Source organism: Balaenoptera musculus, chromosome 20, assembly GCF_009873245.2.
Source record: "Balaenoptera musculus isolate JJ_BM4_2016_0621 chromosome 20, mBalMus1.pri.v3, whole genome shotgun sequence".
In the NCBI taxonomy this organism is placed as follows: Eukaryota; Metazoa; Chordata; class Mammalia; order Artiodactyla; family Balaenopteridae; genus Balaenoptera; species Balaenoptera musculus.
The window spans coordinates 21926738-21934368 of NC_045804.1; positions in this window are offsets into that span (position 1 = coordinate 21926738).

Consider the following 7631-nt stretch of genomic DNA (forward strand, 5'->3'; position numbering starts at 1 on the left):
ACCTTTAACCTCCTCCAAGTCAGCGTGTCCCCGCCAAGGCCCCGAGGCCTGCGAGACAGAGGTGGATGGACATGGCAGAAAGGATCCCTGCGCAGCCAAGGGGAGCAGGGCTTACAGGAAGGGAGGGGCCCCCATTTCGGTTTGTTGTTGGGGGAGGCAGGGGAGGAAGAGGAAAAGGCTGCATCAGGAGGAGGGTCCCTGAGGAGGATGGTGGGCTTGGCCAGACCTGAGCCATCCCAAGGAACTTTCGGAATTTCCCCCATTGTGCTCGACAAGCAGGCGTGCCCTTGGCGCCTGCAGACCTGCTTCCGCACTTGCCCCCCTGCCACCTGTGCCTGGACTTGCAGGGGTGTCAGGGGAGAACCCGGGGCCTGGAGGCAGGGACTCCGGTTCAAGGTGTGGCCTTGCCCTTCTTCTGCTGTGTGGCCTCAGGCAAGTCACACCCCTTTTCTGAGCCTCAGTTTTCTCGCTGGCCAGGTAGAGATGACAGTACCGGCCTCCGGTGGCTGTTATGAGGATAAATGACCTGATGTCTGTGAAAAGAGCTGGCTGACTGTAAAGGGCGATGCACCTGGGGAATTATTATGTCTTCCCCTTCCTTACTCAGCTGGACTACGGGGCAGGTCACGGCTCCATGGAGGGTGAAGACAGCCCATCGTAGTGGCCCCCCACCCCATACTTTCTTCTATGGTAACATAACAGAGGGTCAAGATCATAGCCTTGGGAATCAGGAGAGCGTGGGTTCAAATCCTACCTCTGCCACTAATAAACTGAATGGTTTTGGGCAACTGTATCACTTGAACCTCAGTTTCTTTTTTTCTTTTTCTTTTTTGGCCGTGCCGAGTGGCTTGTGTGATCTTTGTTCCCTGACCAAGGATTGAACCCGGCCCCGGCAGTGAAAGTACCGAGTCCTAACCAATGGACTGCCAGGGAATTTCTGAGCCTCAGTTTCTTCATCTGTAAAGTGGGAATAAATTTTTTCTTCTTTCCCCGTTGGGTTGCTGAGAAGAGAGTGAGGTGATGTAGGAAATCTTGTGCCATAGCCTGGTGTACAGTGTTTAGTGGTAACGTCTGGATGATGATGATGAAAATACCTGAGGTTTTTGCCTTGAGGACAACTCCAGAAGGCCACCTGAGAGGGACAAGGTGAGGTCATTAGCATTCATTCATATAGCAGAACATGTGAATCAGATAAGACACCTGATCCCTAGCAAGACCACGAGGGATGGGAGGGGAGACAGACAAGCTTTAAATATAACGGAAATCATTTTGGACCAGAATGTTTATTGCTGGTCCTGGGATTTATTTGGAATGTATATGTCCTTTTTGTCTCAGAAAACTTTGAGGCAGAAGGGTCACTACTCACCTATAGGACTTTTGCGAGGCTCAACCAATTGGATGGACAGGTCGGAGTTGAGTAAACCACGGAATACAGTCCTCACAACGGTCACAGATGCTCCCAGGAAGCTTCCAAGACATTTCAGGGGAATGTCCCAGGGACCCGATTACAGGGTCTTTCCCTAAATCCCAGAAAATACTGCGTTAATAATAGAGACAGTTCCCTCAGATGAAACTTCTCTCTTGTGTACATATTTTTTAAACCTCTGGTGCAACCGTCACTTGTCTGCTACCGAGATTGTGGGCAGATGACTGGAAAGCACAATAATGCACACAGTGGCCTGCATCTGGACCCCAGCTCCCGGAGGTCACATGATCTCTGTTTCCTCAATTGAAAAGTGGAAGCTGGCTGTATAGACGAAGTGCAGTAGGTGCTCAGTAAATGCACTCAGTAGGTGCTCAGTAAATGCACCCCTTCCAGAGCTTCTGTGCCTGAAGGAGTTAAAGGCACGTTGATCTCAAGGGAAGGCTCTAAGTTAGGGCAGCCAGAAAAAATACAGGGAGCCCAGTTAAATACGTTCCATGCAATACTGGGGACACACTTAAGCTGAAAAAGTATTTGTTGTTTATATGAAATTCAAATTTAACTGGGTGTCTTTTTCTCCCCCCTAGGTCTGGAAACCCTAATCTAAGGCAAAACTAATCTTCAAGATGGAGAAGGCTCTGACCTTACTTTCTGAGACGGGGATATTTGCACTTTGACAGAAGGCTCTGGAAGGAAACTCTCAAGGGGGCATTCCAGGGGGAGGGGTGGTGGTCGGGTAGGTTTAACTTTGGCTGTGGGCTTTCTGGTTGCAAGAGGAGCCCAGGGTCCCCCAGGAAGGTCTCCCGTGGAGGCCTTTGGAGTGAGACAAAGCAGACAGGAGGAGGGGGAGGAGGAAGGGCATGCAGGTGAAGGGAGTGAGGACAAAGGTGAGTGCCCTGGGCAGGAAGTGCTGAAAGAGAGAAGGAGGGAGGCCTGGGCCGGGCGCCAGCCTGGGAGACTCCCAGGCCCACTTCCCAGGGCGCACTTTTCCAGCCCTTGATGCAAGGCAGCAGTGCTATTATTTGGGGGAAAACCAGCTAACCAGATAGGACAGCAAACCGGGGATTTATGTGGTGTGGGAACAGCTCGGGTTTCCCTCACTGTTTATCCAGCAGTATTTTTTAAAACAGAAATCAGCGTGCGGGTAACCACAGCTGTGAGTTACTGGCTCTGGCTGCGAGGCCTGTGAGGGCTGGGGAGGGTGGGGGGGTGGGGGTTTCCTCAAAGGTGCTTTGCTCTGCATCGGCTTGGAAGGTGCAAAAGGAATGTGCCCTTCCAGAGCCCGGGGCCAGGTGAGAAGAGTGGCCCTGGGCAGCTCCCGTGTCACTCTTTCTCCTTAGGACAAAGGGCAGCATCCCTGAGGGAACTGTGACTGTCAAGGCCTAAAGGCTTCGAGACCTCTAGATCTAGGGGTCATGAACCCACAGGGGCCGGGGAGGGGTGGGTGGGCAAGTAAACACAAGCTAGGAGAGCCAGCTGGGAGACACAGGGGTAGAGTGAGAGATAGAGGGGGCCCAACAGCTGCTTGACACTGGCCAATTTTGCCTTGCAAGAACTTGGCTTGGTTTAACCAGATCTTTTCTTTTCTTTCTTTCTTTTTTTAAAAAACCATGATTCTAGATTTTTAATGTAATCTCTCAATTTTTATTCATTTATTTATATTTATTTATTTTATAAGGGAAATCTAGTTGATGTACAATATTATGTTAGTTTCAGGTGTACTACATAGTGATTTGACATTTGCATACATTCTGAGATGATCACCACGATAAGTCTAGTAACCATCTGTCCCCATACAAAGTTATTACAATATTATTGAATATATTCCTTATGCTTATTTATTTTATAACTGGAGATTTGTACCTCTTAATCTCCTGTACCTATTTCTGGCAACCACCCATTTGTTCTCTGTATCTATGAGTCTCTCTCTCTTTTTTTTTTAATACATTTATTTATTTATTTATGGCTGCGTTGGGTCTTTGTTGCTGTGCGTGGACTTTCTCTAGTTGCAGTGAGTGGGGACTACTTTTCATTGCGGTGCGCAGGCTTCTCATTGCAGTGGCTTCTCTTGTTGTGATCATGGGCTCTAGGCATGTGGGCTTCAGTACTTGTGGCACATGGGCTCAGTAGTTGTGGCTTGTGGGCTCTAGAGTGCAGGTTCAGTAGCTGTGGCACACGGGCTTAGTTGCTCCACAGCATGTGGGATCTTCCCGGACCAGGGCTCGAACCCGTGTCCCCTGCTTTGGCAGGTGGATTCTTAACCACTGCGCCACCAGGGAAGTCCTATGAGTCTCTTTTCATTTTGTTTTGTTTGTTCGTTTTGATTTTTAGATTCTACACATAAGTGAGATCGTACAGATTTTGTTTTGTCTTTGTCTGACTTATTTCACTTAGCATAATACCGTTTAGATCCATCTATGTTGTCACAAACAGCAAGGTTTCATTTTTTTATGATATATATATAACATATATATATACATATATATTTCACATCTTTATCCATTCATCTGTCAATGGACACTTTGGTTGCTTCCATAGCTTGGCTATTGTAAATAATGCTGTAATGAACATTGGGTGCATATATCTTTTTTTTTTTTAAAGAAATTCACGTTCTTTTATTTATTTATTTATTTATTTATTTATTTATGAGTGTGTTGGGTCTTCGTTTCTGTGCGAGGGCTTTCTCTAGTTGTGGCAAGTGGGAACCACTCTTCATCGCGGTGCGCGGGCCTCTCTCTGTCGCGGCCTCTCCCGTTGCGGAGCACAGGCTCCAGACGCGCAGGCTCAGTAGTTGTAGCGCACGGGCTTAGTTGCTCCGCGGCATGTGGGATCTTCCCAGACCAGGGCTGGAACCCGTGTCCCCTGCATCGGCAGGTGGATTCTCAACCACTGCGCCACCAGGGAAGCCCCATATATCTTTTTGAATTAGTGTTTTCATTTCCTTTGTGTAAATACCCAGAAGTAAAATTGCTGGATTGTATGGCAGTTCTATTTTTAATTTTTTGAGGACCCTCCATACTGTTTTCCATAGTGGCTGCTCCCATTTACAATCCCACCAACGGTGCACGAGTGTTCCCTTTTCTCCACATCCTCACCAGGGCTTGTTATTTTTTGTCTTTTTGTTGATAGTCGTTCTGAGAGGTGTGAGGTGGTACCTCATTGTGGTTTTGATTTGCATTTCCCTGATGATTAATGATGTTGAGTATCTTTTCATGTGTCTGTTGGCCATCTGTATGTCTTCTTTGGGAAAATGTCTATTCAGATCCTCTGCCGATTTTTTAATCAGGCTTTTTTTCTTGTGATTTTTTTTTTTTTTTCTGATCTGGTAATTGTATGATCTCTCAGTTTTTTGTTTTTTGTTTTTTAATTAATTAATTTATTTATTTTTGTGTGTGTTGGGTCTTCGTTTCTGTGCGAGGGCTTTCTCTAGTTGCGGCAAGTGGGGGCCGCTCTTCATTGCGGTGCGCGGGCCTCTCACTGTCGCGGCCTCTTTTGTTGCGGAGCACAGGCTCCAGACACGCAGGCTCAGTAGTTGTGGCTCACGGGCCTAGTTGCTCCGCGGCATGTGGGATCTTCCCAGACCAGGGCTTGAACCCGTGTCCCCTGCATTAGCAGGCAGATTCTCAACCACTGCGCCACCAGTGAAGCCCCCGATCTCTCAGTTTTTAAATATTGGTAATGAATTTAAAACACTGCTAGTCCGAGAATTCCCTGGAGGTTCAGTGGTTAGGACTCAGGGTTTTCACTGCTGAGGGCCCGGGTTCAATCCCTTGTCGGGGAACTAAGATCTCGTAAGCTGTACAGTGTGGCAAAAAAAAAAAAAAAAAAGCCTGTGGGCACAATTTGGTTCTTTTTTTTTTTTTAACGTCTTTATTGGAGTATAATTGCTTTACAATGGTGTGTTAGTTTCTGCTTTATAACAAAGTGAATCAGATATACATATACATATATCCCCATATCTCTTCCCTCTGGCGTCTCCCTCCCTTCCACCCTCCCTATCCCACCCCTTTAGGTGGTCACAAAGAACCGAGCTGATCTCCCTGTGCTATGCGGCTGCTTCCCACTAGCTATCGATTTTACATTTGGTAGTGTATATATGTCCATGCCACTCTCTCACTTTGTCCCTCACAGTTTGGTTCTTGAACTGCCACTTTGCAATTTCTGGTCTCCTCCAAGTCTGCCTGCTCCCCATTTTACAGATGACGAAACCGAGGCCCAGGGAGGCCTAGTGACTTGCCCAGAGCTGCACAGGTTGCTGTTGGGAAATCCATGGGTCCAGGAAACCTGTCCAGTGTTCCTTGCCCAAGCTAGCAGTTTTGTTGGCTGAGCCCGAGGTCTTATCAAGCAATTCTCAAGTGCTTCCCGTGTATCTCTCATTGGCACAGACATGACATTCACAAACACACCCGTAACCTACTCGATTCTAGCAGTGACCCTGAGGGAGCAGGGCTGGCATTACTCCATTTTTGTACAGGTGGGGAAACCGAGGCTGGGAGAGGCTAGGTGACTTGCAGGGCCAACAGTCTTAGAAAGGGCTGGAGCTAGGGCCTCCAATGACCGATCCATGATTTTTCCAGCCCCAAAATACTGTCATCTTTGGGGGATTCAGCCTGAGATGGATAATAAACCCCTCCTAAAAGGGAACAGAAAATGGATGGGATAGTTGGGTAAACTGAATGTTCTTCGTAACTTAACGTTAATTGAAAATCCATAGGTTATCAATTTTCCAAGCAAGAGAATAAAATAGAAGATATTTCAAAAAGCAATTATACTAGGCATGGTTTAATCTTTCTTTGATGATTCCGAAGGCATTTCAGGGGAATGTAATGCCTTGGGGTATCATTACGGACACTAATAATTACTGTGTAGGGCTGTGAGACAAGTTCTCATCAATTTCCTCCTGGTTATTTGGGGGTGTTCTGAAAGATCGCAGCCCACAGTGGTGAGCGTGTGTCTGTGTTCCTGATGCTCTTTCCATCTTTGCCTGTTTCAGGGTGGCCTTGTGGAAAGAGCAGTGTCTCAGGAGAGATCTTGCTGCCCTTCATCTGTAAAATGGGGATAATGCTGACTCCTTCTGTACTCACTGTATAAGGTTCTACTTAAAGGATCTCAGATCTCACAGCGTCAGAGCAGGAAGGAGTTTCCGATCATAGGGTACATCAGCTTCATTTTACCAGGGAGGAGTCTGAGGCCCAGAGAAGTTAGGGGCCTTGTCCAAGGTCACACAGCCAGGGAAGGGGTGTTGGAATCTGGTTTTCCTGCTTTCTAGACTTTCCGGAATACCACACTGAGGCAGAAAAGACCTGTAGGAACCGAAAGATTAACACACAATTACACGTGCAAACAGAGACACACGGGGTCTCTCTGGCCACAGAGAGGAAAAGCTCAGATCTCCCCAACCAAGTCTGGGGAGGCTGTGAACCCCTTAGTTCAGGGCAGGGAGGAACCCAGGTTAGGGGGTAGGGTAGCTGAGACACCCCTGTGAGATTTATGGTTTCATGAAGGTCAGAGCATTTTATAGTAATCTTTTTTATTTATTTATTTATTTTTATATTTATTTTTGGCTGTGTTGGGTCTTCGTTTCTGTGCGAGGGCTTCCTCTAGTTGCGGCAAGCGGGGGTCACTCTTCATCGCGGTGCGCGGGCCTCTTCACTATCGCGGCCTCTCTTGTTGCGGAGCACAGGCTCCAGACGCGCAGGCTCAGTAGTTGTGGCTCACGGGCCCAGTTGCTGTGCGGCATGTGGGATCCTCCCAGACCAGGGCTCGAACCAGTGTTCCCTGCATCGGCAGGCAGACTCTCAACCACTGCGCCACCAGGGAAGCCCCAGAGCATTTTAAAATGTGGTAATTTTGAGTGTGCAGCCTCCCAGGGCCCTTCTTCTTTTAATTGAAGAAATAAACAATCTCCCCTAAGGTATCCTTGGCCAAGGGGAAAGGCAGGGGCAATGTTGACTGAGGAGGGGGCAGCCTGGGAGGACACTGGGTCATGGAGAAGTAAAATAGCCAGAGAGCTAGCTGGCCTGGCCTGAGTCCCAGGAGAGGCAGGTCACAAGGCGTATGCCATACATATCAACATGCGGACACACCTGCACACCTCCTGCCTGGGCCCTGAGAGTCCCTACGTAGAGCACATACATATGCAAAATCAAATACAGAGCGGCTCAGCGCACCAGCACCCGCATGTGTGTCCATGGCGGATGCTCTCAGA